We start from the raw sequence: 14,393 nt of genomic DNA on the forward strand, positions 1-14,393 counted from the left end.
CATATTTTCCCATAATTTGCTGCCGCGAGCTCAAATTCTTTGTCTTATCGCTTCTTCTTAAATTTATCATTTCTTCATTTAAAAAGTATACAAGCTCTTGGTTCTGACTGCTTCTTTGTGTCTTCATTTTCCTATTAAAACTCCCGTCGGCTCCTAAAGATATTAAATAAAATTTGTATGCTTTTCTCCTGTTAATTTGTTCTTATGTCGGTTTAATTCTCAGGCCCAGACACAGAACCTAAGAGGGCAGAAGACAGTTTTTTCTCCCTACAGCAATGAGAGTCTAGAAACACATAATTCATAAGGCTCTGCTCTAAACAATGCCTGGTTTTCCATTGGAGACACCCAGTAATTCTCTTTTTCTTATGCACACTAGCAGGAATGATACTTATTACTGTTACCATTTTAGATATGATGAAATTGAAGGGAAACAGAAATAAGTTGCCCTGGACAACACAGTGTGATGTTAGGCATTGCCCCTCAATGAATGTTTAGGAAAGTTAGTCCCCTTTGTTCCATTCACCTTGACAACATCCAGGAATTAAAGAAGCAATTCATTTATGGCAGGGATTCTAGACTAAATTTGCTGAGCCTAGGAATTAGAACAAAGTTAAAAGAATTCCTCCCTAGTTAACTAGAGATTCAGCCCAAGAGGTGTGGTTTGTTTGACTTTTCACATTAAGCTACTGGAGCTTTTAGAACTCAACAATTTACTGAGACTTATATACTTTTTTTCAATGTTATTGAGATATAATTCACATACCATACATTTCACCCGTTTAAAGTGTATAATTCACCCGGATTCTATTTTCATTTCCTGGGAATTGTTAATGATCTTTGCCAGTGACACTCCTTCCCTATTTATTTCATTTGTCATTTTATATAGTTCTATCATTGGATTTCATATTCTATTTGATTAATAGGTTTGTCATTTTTGAAAAAGAGCACCTCTCTTTTAACTGCTGTCATTTTATGTTATATATTGATATTTGTCATTCAGGCTCTTGACATATCTGTTCAAAATTGTTCGTTACTTTCATAAATTTATACTTTCAAATGGACTTCTTTTTCCTCTAGTTCCAATAAGAATGTTTAGAATTTTGATTATAAGTGCTTTAAATACACATATTACTTTGGCAGCTTTACAATGTTGAACCTTCATATCTGTGAACATAGTTTATTATTTTAAGTCCTTCTTTAAAATATCATAAAGTACTATTTATTATATTAAAAAGTAAAGTGTGTAATTGTGTGGTTCATAGTATATCATTACATATAGTAGATACACAACCATCACCACAATGCTCAAAAATGAACCATACCCATGAGCTGTTACTCTGTCTCTCCCAGCCCCTAGGCAAACACTAATCTTTCTGTCTCTATAGATGCCTATTCTGGACATTTCATATAAACAGATTCATACAATATGTAGCTTTTGTGTCTGGCTTCTTAGCACAATGTTTTCAAGGTTTATTTATGTATCAGTTCCTCATTCCTTTTATAGCTGAATAATATTCTAGTGTGTGGATATACTACATTTTGTTGATCTATCAGTTGATGGACTGTTGGCTTGTTTCCATTTTTTGACTATCATGAATAATGCTGCTATGAGCATTCCTGCATAAGTTTTCATGTGGACATATGTATTTTTTATTTTCTCCTGGGTATGTACCTAAGAGTGGGACTGCGGGGTCATATGGCAAGTCTATGTTTATTTGGGTTTTTTAAATTGTGGTAAAACACATATAAGGTAAAACTTATCATCTTAAATGTTTTTAAGTGTACAGTTCAGTAGTGTTAAGTATATTCATATTGCTGTGCAACCCATCTTCAGAAATTTTTCATCTTGTAAATTGAAACTCTATACTATAGTCCTCTTCCTCCTGGCCCCCGGCAGCCAACCTCCTACTTTCTGTTTCCATGAATGTACTCTGGATACTTCACTATCTTTTTGTGACTCCTTATTTCACTTAACACAATGTCTTCAAGGTTCAACAATGCTATGTTATAGCATGTAGCAGAACTTCCTCTTTTAAGGCTCAGTAATATTCCCATTCCATCGTATGTATACACTACATTTTGTTTATTCATCCATCATTGGACACTTGGATTGTTTACATCTCTTGTCTATTATGAATAAAGCTGCTACGAGCATGGGTGTCTCAGAGAGGAAAAGCTTTTCCTCTACCCTTCTAAGTTCAGTATCTGGGACCTGCGAATTAAGCTGACAAAAGACTGATTAACAGGAGAAAAGGCACTTAATTTTTATTAATGTTCATATTCATGTGAGGTCATAGAAAAGACGTGAAACTCAAATAAATGTTTAGACTTGTGGGCTTTCTTACCCTTTTAACAAAGGGAAGAGTGTTTGGACTTCAAGGAACAATAAATTGTGTGGAAGTGACTAGGAAACATAAGAGCAACTGATGGAGGATAAGGGCTACTTTAGTGAGGTCTGTTTATGGAACCTCTTCTTGGTGTTGACTGCTCATCTTCAAAGATGAGTCTCTTTTCTCTCAGAGAGAAATTTACCCTGCTTTCAGGACACAGAAGGTAACTATGTTTTTCTGAGGAATTGCCATTTTTATTTGCAGTGAAATGCTCTACCACTGAGCTATACCCCCTCTGCTTGACATTTTTATTTGACAACTGATAGAAACAGAGAGAAAATTCACCATAGCAAAATCTGAATAAAGTAAATTGTATTTCAAAAATGAGGTTCCACAACTATGTAAGACAAACCAGTAACAACAAAGCCTGTATATTTTTAAAAGAAGAAATAAATACTTTGATTTTGGAACTGTGAATTTTTTTCCTATTTTCTTTTTGAATTTTATAGTAAAATATATTTCTTTCTATTTTAGAGAAAACAAACTTTGTTTTTAAAAAAAGACAAAACCCAAAAACCTGATATGGCCCAAGGTAGTCAATTCCAGGAGGAATACCATGAGGAGAAAAGCAGATTCTCAGACACCACAGGCAATAGAGGAGACAGCAGAGTGTGTTTTGCATTTTGCCATTTTCCTAGCTAGACAAAGAGCCCAGATGTATTAGAATATTTACATATTAACAGGATCTTCACAATGTGGTGACTATATGGACCCCACATTATTGGTAAAACAATGGACTTGAACTGGTGCCAGGCGCTTCTCTTCCTGGGTTTAGGGAAGAGAGAACTCAAGCGGAGGCAGCGGGATTTCGTTCAAGGTCCAGCCTGGAGACATCAGAGATAAACCTGTCCTCCAACGTCCCCAGGACCGAGACTCCTTTGGTCTCTCTTTTTGCCCTGGGGGCAATACTGGTCTCCCTTTCTCTTTTGTTAGGTAGGTGCTGCCTATGGGAATGCAGCTGCTCTTGTTAGTAACCATGGGAACCCTATTGGCATGGCAACCTTGCAGCCACAGGGAAAGGCGGCAAGGGGAGGGGGGATGGCAGTGGTGGGAGGTAGTGGAAGAAGGGAGCAGATAAGCAGGCTTCCTTCCTGGTGCAGACAGAAAGGGAGGAGGAAAGATGCCCAGCTCTCCAGATGGCCCTGAGGAGAAGCCCCTGATGAGTTCAAACCTCACTCCATCATCCAGTTCAGGAGGCAGGGGCAGGACTATAAGCCAAACTGGACACCAAGCCCTATACCTACAGATGCTTTCCTGTTCCACCGTGTGGCTGAGCAGCAGGAGGGGCGTAGGGGCCGGGAGACAGAGTGAAGCACCTCACAACATGTGAGCGCATTCTGCCATTAAGTTTTGATTACAGGCGAAATACCACGCAGAGCTTTTGCTGGGCTCCAAGAGTCTAAGCACCTTTTGTTAAAGACGTCTAGGGATGAGGAAATTACCAAGCAGCATCTAAAGCAAGAAACAGATCTATGCAGTAAGGTTGAGGAAGGCTGAGAATGTGGTAAAAACAAAAACAAGTTCCTTTAGCCAGAAAGAACGTCTGCTGGAGAGGAAAGAGTGATCAGCAGGGCAGCTGGCAGTGCCCTGACTGTCCTGTTTCTAGACTTAGCTAGAATCCCTGTCATTCTGGGCTTCCCTGATGGACAGGTGTGACTGGGGCTGTCCTGGGCTGTGGAGTCAGATGCTGCCCTGCACCTTACTTACCCGTGTAAGCCTCAAACAAATTAGTCTCTCAATATCTATTTCCTCATTTCCCAAGAACAATAATACTGCATAGGGTCACTGTTAAAATGAAAGGAGATTAAAAACTTTAATAAACAGTAATATTAATCGAAGCTCCTTGGATGGTAGGAATGCAAATAATAGCTACTCTTGTTACTTGCTGGCTCTTTAGAAATGCCTCTGTTTCAGTGGTTCTGTAGGGTCACCTGAGATATGATCAATTTTTTTTTTTAATGCATCGACTTTTAAAAAATAACTGCTTTATTGAGTTCTAATCCTATACCATGGAAGTCATCTCTTTAAAGTGTACAGTTCAGTGGATGTTAGTAGAGAAACAGGGTTGTGCAACCCTCACTGTCATCTAATTTTAGTACATTTTTGTCACCTCAAAATAAACTAAACAAACTACGCGCCCATCAGCAGTCACTCTCCATTCTCCACTCCTTACAGCCCCTGGCAACCAGTAATGTACTTTCTTTCTCTATAGATTTATCTGTTCTGGACATTAGATATGAATGGAATCATGCAACTTGTGACTGTGTCTGGCTTCTTTCACTAAATTAAATGTTGTCAAGTTTCATCCATGTTGTTGCAGGTATCGGTACCCTTTTTGTGGCTGAATAATGTTGTATGTTGTTTATGCATTCATCTGTCCATGAACATTTGGGTTGTTTCTACTTTTTTGGCTATTATGATAAAGCTGCCATAAACATTCAGGTACAAGTTTTTGTGTGTATGTACTGATCAAGTTTTAGTTTATGGTTTATCAAGCCCCATGGCCTACATACGATCAGATAAAGAAATGGTAAATATGAAAGAGAGGCTAACACGATTACTTCTTTTTACATTTCCCCCGACTGTACATTCCTTTCCTCCTATTCCCCCCCTTACCCTTATTCCCATTTCTCCCTATAGAGCAGTCTAGTTAACCTCATGCTTATTTGCAGATACGGCATCTGAGATGCTTACAAAAGACTTTTCTCACACGAAAGATATTCTTTACTTTTTAAAGCTTTTAATTTAATTTTTAAAAAATATATTTTTGTGGGGGAAGGTAATTAGGTTATTTATTTGTGTATTTATTTTAATGGAGGTACTGGGGATTGAACCCAAGACCTTGTGCACATGCTAAGCACGCACTCTACCACTGAGCTATACCCTCCCCCAACTAAAGATATTCTTGAAGTGTGGAAGGGGTAGAGGAAGAGAGGGACAATGATATGTACCCAGACTTATTATTCAAAGATAACTAAAATATCACTTAGAAACATTGTTTTAAACTTTTTTATTCAGATAGGCTATTCATTCTAAAAAGTCAATTATCACATATATAACACCATTTAGGAAATGCCTACTTTTCCTAAAGTAAGGTTAGGTGTAGGATTGCCAGGAAAATAAAAAAGGAGATACAGAGTGCCCAGTTAAATATGAATTTCAGGTAAACAATGATTTTTAGTATAAGTCTATACTATGCAATATTTGTAACAGTTATTTTTTAAGAATCCATTGTTTATCTGAAATTCAAATTTAATTGGGTGTCTTGTATTTTTACTTGAAAAATCTGGCAATCCTAAAAGGGGAAATTAAAGAACATCCAATGGGTAGAAATCATTTTATGACTGGGTGGCAACTGAGGTTTGGTTATAGGAAATCTCAGAATAATATGGAATCTGGAGCTAATTTGTAGGTTTTATTTACTTTGCTCCCTCCTTGGGGTTTTGTACAACTAAGTGTTTTGTCATCTTTGTTTCTCACAATATCTCTTTGAGATACTTAGGTGTCTACACATGGAGAAACAAAGGCAAAGTTTTAAAAGACACTCAAAGATCTCTCAGTGAGGTAGGGATCAGTTTAAACAAAATGTAAATAGTTTTTGAAAAAAATATAGATTTTAGATTCATTAAATTTAAAAGCAGGAAAGTATTTTTATTTGAAACCTTCTATGTTATAGATGAGGAAATTGAGGTTCAGAAAACCCTAAGCCACAAAGCTCACTAGTGGTAAAGTTGATGCTGAAATCCCAAACTCTGGACTCCTAGCCAACAGAGCTTTTCCCAATTTACCAGCACCATGTACCTTTTTCCTTCTTCTTCCTTCTCTTTAGTTTTTCTCTATTTTAATGTGGTCCAGATAATAAAATCAGCCACAATCACACAATTATATGAAACACTAAACTGGAAATTCTTAGACCTTCCAAATAGTAAAGTGTTGGATTACTTAATATGGAACAAATATTTTCCTGCCCTAAACAAGGTTTCTCAAAGGATATGAGAATAATTTCTGCTCATTTCTTTAGCTGCAAAGAGTTGCCATGATCAGATTTGGGGGTAATCTTTCTTTTCTAATAGATAATGAGTGAGATTCCTTTGATTTATTCATTTTGCATTTCGACCATGCCCAACCATTATATCCAACCAACAAATTCTTACCCCGAAAAGAAGCTGGATTTGTTTGAATATGCAAATCTACAAAACCAGTAGATTTTGAATGATCATAGATTGCAAAGCCTCTCAAAGCTTCTAGTTTTACATTCATTTCATGTCTAACTGCTTTGTGTGTTTCTAAGACAACAGTATTTGGCCTCATCAACTTCTTCTCACACATTCCAGGGATCTGATCAATATCCAACAATAAGTTTTTCCTTTCATAGCTCTCCAAAACCCCGTCCCAATGCCAGGCCATGTCAAGGATTTCTGCAGTATATCTTTTGGTCTGTATATTTTAAAGGGATTAATCTTGCCTGTCACCAACCCCAGCTTACCTCTTCTTCTGCCTTGATGGTCAGTGTTTTTAAGCTCCCAACTTGTAGGATGTAGCTTATTTGAATCCTGGCTACGATGACTTTGTGAAAAAAGAAAAAAAAAAAAAACTGTTGAAAATGAGATTTTGAGAGAGAGCTATGTTTTTAGCTCATCATTTTCACAGGGCTGAAAACACTGTCATGACCCAGAGTCATGCCTTAGAGAGGACAGCTGTGGCCTAGGGCAGGATTTGCAGAGCATGCTGGGCTCTGAGGGTTTGCTGGCGAAATGAGTTTTATATGGCTAGACTGGTGCAGTGAAATGGCAATTTTTTTTGGCACTTTTATTTCCTCAAGTCTGAATCATCACATCCCTGAACACCAGGGCATCCTGGGGATAGCAGAAAATAGAGATTACTTGAGATTGAGGGGAGTGGAAGTGGGTCTTTAGGGATTTATACAACCAAGACGTCCCAGCTTGGACTAGGGAGGGTCTCATAAAGAGCCAAAAGTTCACCTAAAAGTGAGCTGGTGGAGCTGAACAATGTCATGAATGGGGTCCCCTCATGACACTGCTTCTAAGCTCTGTTTCCTATTGTGAACAGGTGACAACATAGGCTCTCCTGTCCCCATTCACCCAGGAGACACACTGATCTGCCTTGATAAATCACTTGTGCCGCTGAGACTGGATGATGAATGACCTTTCATTTTTTTTTTTTAGTTTTTTTTTTTGGTGGGGGGTTAGGTAGTTAGATCTATTTAGTTAATTATTTGTTTAATGGCAGTACTGGGGATTGAACCCAGGACCTTGTGCATGCTGAGCATGCACTTTACCACGTGAGCTATACCCTCCCCCCATGACCTTTCATTTTTGATCACAGTAGATCTAAAAGCTTCCCTGACCCTGGGGACCTCATTTTCCTTTTTCTATTAAAATTTGTGGTTCTCTTTTCTTGAAATATCCAATTTTTTATATATATATCTATACATATATATAGATATAAACTGTCATCACATTTACACTTAAGGAATTTCCAATATCTTAAGGGACCTCATTCTTTATTTGCCAGCTAGCTCATGTATTTTGTCATTTTTCATCAGAAAATAGAGGTGACTATTCTGGAATTTATAGTTATTCTTGGGGGCAATTTATGATCAATTTTTTATAATACTGCTTGTTCTTTTTGAAAGTAATACGGTCTTGTTCTTGATGCGTGGTAGGGAGTAATTACTGCTGACTAGATGGCTATGAATAGAATTTGAATCTTGGGGAATATTCCATTTCCCTTGTGGAAACAAATCAGAGAGTTTAATCAACCCTGGAGATTGAGGATGGAGATGAATATAGGCTTGAATTGAGTGTTGGTATTCAAGAACTACCAGTGAAAGAAAAATCAAGTAGTCTGAAAATGTTAGTAGTCATGAGCTCATCTCTATTTGCTGGGCTGTGATTGACGTAGGTTTTCAATAGAGTCAACAGCTCATTTCCAGAATGTCGCTGAAAACTGTCTTCTTCAGGAAAGATCCTTCTAAAAAAGATCAAACAGAATGAGCACAATACACATCACACTATCACTTAATTTCTAAATGTAAGTTAGCCTTGAAAACCCTTAAAAAAAGATGGAATGTGACGTCAAGTATCTCATCATGAGAGGTATCGAAGTAGAACCTGCTTGTAACATAATCTAGGAAGGATATTGGTTTCTTCACCAAGTGGGTGGTTAGACTAGAGGAACTTTAAATGCTCTATATGCTCTAAAATTCTTTGATTCTATCAAGTAAATTCAGGACTAAAATAAGTTCCGTTCAGGAACTAAAATAACCCCCTTAAAATGGTATTGGTGTAATTCCAGGAGGGATTCTTGATCCTGTATTGCCAACAACCAGCAGCGTGTACCTATAACCCAGTCTTAGATTTGCTTACTTAAAAGGCAGGTACTGTGTCTTCTTACATATCCAAGCTTTGGTACTGCTGATTCCCTCTGTAGGAAATGCAGCCCCAGCCTCGCAGAATGTCCACTCAACCCTCAAAGATTGACATCTAAGGGAGCAGTTCTCAGCTGGGGTGATGCTGCAATTTTTTTCAGCCCTACAGGTCATTTGATGAAGTCTGGAGACATTTTTGGTCATTACAACTGGGGAGTTGCTATTGGCATCTAGTGGCCCGGGATGCTGTTAAACATCCTACAACAAACAGGACAGCCCTCAATGACAATTAGCCAGCCAGATATACAAGTGGTGATCTCAAGAACCTCTACTTTAAGTTAAGTGACCTTTTGAGCAAAACCCCTGCTCTCTTCCCCCATCACATAACAATTACAGAGCTTTGTTTAAAACAATCTTTGTCTTCTGTAAATACCTTTGTTCACTGGGAGTGTCATTTATTCAGAAACTTTTTAAAGCTCTAGGAACTCTTAACAAGTATAAAATAAAATTGGACTTACTCTGATTGGAGAGTTGAAGAGGTGGAAATTGCTCCACCTCTCAGCCCTAAGGAAGATTCTTGAAACTCCTAATAACACACAGCAGCATTTATTGAGTACTTTCATTGGCTGGGCCCTGTGCAAAAGCTTTACATAGATTGCACACAGGAAGTATTAGTATATGTTGAATTATCTCATTTAATTTTCTTGGGTTCTGGATTTGTTTCTTTGACTGCCTTAGCAATGACACCAAATCATTAGATTTCAGGCCCACCTTAATCCAGTATGAACTCATCCTAACTAATCACATCTGCAAAGACCCCATTTCCAAATAAGGTCACATTCTGAAGTTTGGAGTTGCTATGATCTAAGTGTTCATGTCCTCTGCAAATTCATATGTTGAAACTTAACATCGTGACGGTATTAGGAGGTATGGCCTTTGGGAAACCTCATGAATAAGGTGGAACTGATGCAATGAAAAATGGATGTGGGGCATGAGGAGGGCCATGTCTCATGTCTTGGTGGAGCCCTTGGGACATGCCCCGCCAGGTGTGGGTCCTTGGCTTCGCGCAGGAAAGAATTCAAGAGCGAGTCACAGTTGAGTAAAGGTAGATTTATTTAGAGAGATACCTACTGTATAGCGTGTAGGCTGTTTCAAAATGCAAGAGAAAGACCATGAGGTGTTGGGGTTGGGTGCTCAGGTTAAAGTAAAAGTAGGTACACACTCCATAGACAGAGTGCGGGCTGTCTCTGAAGAGGAGGGAGTGAGAAAGGTGGCCATGAGGTGTGGTGTTGCGTTTTTATGGGCTCGGTAGCTTCACGCCTGTAAGTGGGAGGACTATTCCAGCTACCCTAGGGAACGGGCTGGGATTCCCAGGAATTTGGCCACAGCCCACTCTTTGACCTTCTATGGTTAGCCTTGGGACTGTCATGGCTCCCGTGACCATGTTACTTATCATGTTAATATGTTACAATGAGCATATAATGAAGTTCAAGTTCTACTAGAAGTCAAATCTCCCTCCATCTTAACCCTCAAGGCCTACTGGGAGTTGAATCTTCTTTGGTGTTAACTGCTGTCATTCCTTGAATGGCTGTGCTTTGCCCCTTTCCCTCTTGTGTCAGAACCCTTATGAGTGGGACTAATATCTCTATGAAAGTGGCTCTTGAGAGATCCCTAGTCCCTTCCGTTATGTGAGAACACAGTGAGAAGTGGGCAACCTGCACCCTGGTAGAGGGCCTTTACCAGAACCTTACCATGCTGGCACCATGACCTTGGACTTCCCGCTTTTATAACTGAGAAATAAATTTCTGGTATTTATAAGCCACCCAGTCTGTGGTACTTTGTTATGGGAGTCCAAAAGGATTAAGACTTGGGGAGACATGAATTTAGGGAGGATATTATCCAAACCACTAGAGTCTGCCCTCCGGTCCCCCAAACATTCATGTCCACCCCTTGTGCAAAATACATTCATTCCATTCCCAGCATCCCCAAATCTTAACCCATTCCAACATTAACTCTAAATCTTAATCTCATCAACTCAGAATTCCGAATCTCATCATTGAAATCAGATATGGGTGAGACTCTGGGTATGATACATCCTGGGATAAAATTCCTCTCCGTTTGTGGACTTGTGAAACTGATTGGCTTCCAAAAGGCAATGATAAAACAGATACAACATAGACATTCCGACTTAGAAAGGGAGAAAATGGAAGGAAAAGAAGAGATAAATGATCTAAAATTGCTTGGAAACTGGCAGGGCAAGTTCCATGAGGTTTCAATAACTGAGAATAATTCTTCATGGCTCAGAGCTCCATTCTCTTAGCCTGGGGCAGTGGCCCTGCCCTCAGAGTCATTCTTCCATTTTCTTGAGGGGTAACCTTTGCAGATAACCTATCAGCCTGTTTCCTGCATGCAAAATTTCAGAAGTCTAACAGTCTTCCTTTATTGTGTCCTCTCACTGTACCTTTTAGTACAGACTGGCAGTGTTTCTGTTGGTATAAAATTCAGAAACCATGCAAGCACTTTGATGCTTAAGCATGAAGGGGGTCCAGGCCATCATTCCTCACTGTATTTTACCGTAAGCAGCAAGGAGAAACCAGGCCACATCTTCCACACTTAATATTTCCTCAGCTAAATATCTAAGTTTGTCGCTTACAGAGCTACTTGCCAACCAACAGTAGAACACAGTTCAGCCAAGCTTTCTGCCACTTTATAACCAGATTGCCTTTTGTCCAGTCTCTAATAACATGTTCCTCATTTCCATCTGAGACCATAATTAGGAGAAGCACCTTTAACATTCATATTTCCAGCCATATTCCATTCATGACAATGTGTACTCTCTTGAAAGAGTAGGAAACTAACAAGATGGCTCCTGAGTGGCTCAGGCCAGTACTTGTAGCTAAACTGATCTTATGACTAACAGGCTCCCCTCCCTGTGCACTCTTTTCTTAGAATAACTTGTCCTTTTACCCTAGAGGTCTTGAAAGAAGATCATGGACTGAACCTCAAGAAAATGGGCAGAACCTCCTAAATTCCTCCATAACAACAGCAAGTTCTTATTAAGATGAAAGGAATGTAGCCCCTGCTCACACCCTGATTGTTCTCATTTTTCTCTAAGACCCCAGGATCCTTACTCCAAGGCAGGCTCACAGTCTTTAAGGCATTAGCCTGCTGTGACACTCTTTGCCTGGCAAAGCAATAAAGCTGTTCTTTTCTCCCAAAACTCTGCTTCCAACTCACAATTTTCAGCTCTCAATTGGGGTTTTTCAATTGGGGTTTTTCAGGAACAATAGAAGCTTTCTCTACAACTCTTCTCAATTTTTCTGAGCCTTTGCCAGGGTTGCCTTTAACCCATATTTCTACCAACAGCCTCTTCAAGGCCACCTAGGTTTCTTCTAGCATGTGCCTCAAAATTCTTCCAGCCTCTATCTATGTCCCAGTTCCAAAACCATTTTCACATTTTAAAATAATTGTTGCAGCAGCATCCCCTACCAAAATCTATATTAGTTTCCGAGGGCTGCTATAACAAATTACCAGAAACTGGACGGCTTAAAACAAGAGACATTTATAGTCTTAAAACAGCAGGACCCTGTAGGATCCTTCCTGGTACAAATCCTTTTCTCTCTTTTTGTAGGAAATAGGTTTCAGCCAGATTTCTTGATCATCTTTGAGTTCCAAAGGGCAGATTCAAACAGATGCTTATCAGGGAAGGGAGGCAGTGCAGAGACCAGGGAGGAATAGCCAAGAAACTAGAGTGCAGCCTTGGGGCAGGATCCTGGTTCCTCCTCAAGGAAAATACATTAACAGGAACTAAGACCCCCACCCAGGTGGAGGATGGAAACTTCAGGCTGAGCACAAAATTCCTGGAGCACTGCCCTGTGACCTCATCGTCAACCAATCTGAAGAAAGCCACACAACCCACAGCCCTCACCCCAAATTTTGCCTATAAAATCTTTTTCCCCCAAACCATCTGAGAGTTCGGGATTTTCAAGCTCAAGGTACCCATCCTCCTTGCTTGGCCCTGCAGTAAACCTTCCTCTGCTCAAACTCCGATGTTTCGGTTTGTTTGGCTTCATGGTGTGTACGGCACATGAACTTTTGTTCGGTAACATTCTTGTGGTTCTGGAGGCCAGAAATCAAAATCAAGGTGTCAGCAGGGCTGTGCTTCCCCTGAAGGCTCTAGAGGAAAATCCTTCCCTTCCTCTTCCTGGTTTCCGGTGGTTCCTGGCAATCTTGGTGTCATTTAACTTGTAGTTGCATCACTCCAATCACTGCCTCCATCACCACGTAGCTTCTTTCCTGTTTCTCTCTGTGTCCTCTCTTATGAGGACATCAGTAATTGGATTTAGGGCCACCCTAATCCAGTATGGCCTCCTCTTAGAACTAATTACACCTGCAAAGCTCCTATTTCCAAAAAGGTCACATCTGAGGTTCTGGATGGATATACATTTTGGGGGGAGACACTACTCAACCTACTACAGTTCCAAGTAGCAGAGTTTAGAAATCAATGCAGGCCTTCATTTTTACCTCCCTGGCTTATAGCGCAGATCACAGAATGCTGTTTTTAAAATGTTACCTGGAATTTGTACACCTATATCAGAGCAGCATTATTCACAATCGCCAAAAGCTGGAAACAAACCAAATGTACATAGATGGAATGGATAGACAGAATATGTCATATACATACAATGGAATATCACTCAGCCTTAAAATGGGAGTAGAATTCTGCTACAAACTACCACCAGGATGAACCCTGAAAGCATTACGTGAGGTAACGTAAGCCAGACACAAAAGGACAAATACCGTGTCATTCCACTTATAAGAAATACTTAAAATAGTCAAGTTCACTGAGACAGAAAGAAAAGTTCTGCAGATGGATAGTGGTATGGTTTGCAGCTTTCTCATCCTGGATCCAGCCCCTACTCAGCATCTTTGCGCGGTAAAGCCTTTATTACTTTTGGCTTGAGGTCTGAACCCGGTTTGGGGTGGCAGGCATCCCTCAGCTTGCTCACCTCAGCCCCCAGCGGAGTAAAATGGGGAATCCAGAAAATCCAGGGAGGTCTTTGCGTCTGTGCGCATCCGCCGACCCACCCACTCAGCCGTCCGCCTACGTTTTCACGGAGAAGCTACATTGTCACGCCCTGTGAGAAATCCTCACCGGGAGTTGTTTGTTGCAAGCACACGTCTCAGAGCTTCTGAATATTCATGAGGAAAGCAGAAAGGCCAATGTTAAAGACGGGAGAAATAGTAATTCATAAATATTAATAAAGGCAGGCCACATGCACCGAGGAAGGCTATGAATGTTAACGAGAAGATGACGTCGGGGGCCTGCGCGTGCCCGTGGGGCGGGTGCCCGACGCGGGCGCGGCCCCCGGAGCCCGGGCACGAGCGCGGGGAGGGGGCGGAGGGGGCGGGGTGGAGGAGGGGAGCAGAGCCGGGCGCCTGCGGAGCCGCGAGGGGAGCGCTCGTTGGCTCGCCGCTGCCGCTGAATCTGCGCTGCGCTCCGGCCGCTCGCCGCGGCCCGTGGATGGGGTTGTCCAGCTGAGCCCCGCGATACGCCTCCCTCCGCCAGGACCCGCACAGGTGCCGTCGCGGGGGGCGACTTTAGTCCGGAC

The 14,393-nt window shown here is 40.7% G+C and overlaps 1 protein-coding gene across 1 annotated transcript in view; it reads left to right on the forward strand.

Moving 5' to 3' along the window:
- Positions 1-14,178: 14,178 nt before the first annotated feature.
- FEZ1 (fasciculation and elongation protein zeta 1) overlaps positions 14,179-14,393 on the forward strand; it is a 36,622-nt gene continuing 36,407 nt past the window's right edge. Inside the window, exon 1 of the mRNA XM_032472658.1 lies at positions 14,179-14,361. The gene's annotated coding sequence lies outside the window, so the exon portion shown is untranslated. The remainder of the gene's footprint in view (positions 14,362-14,393) is intronic.

The sequence above is a fragment of the Camelus ferus genome, chromosome 33 (assembly GCF_009834535.1).
Source record: "Camelus ferus isolate YT-003-E chromosome 33, BCGSAC_Cfer_1.0, whole genome shotgun sequence".
Taxonomy (NCBI): Eukaryota; Metazoa; Chordata; class Mammalia; order Artiodactyla; family Camelidae; genus Camelus; species Camelus ferus.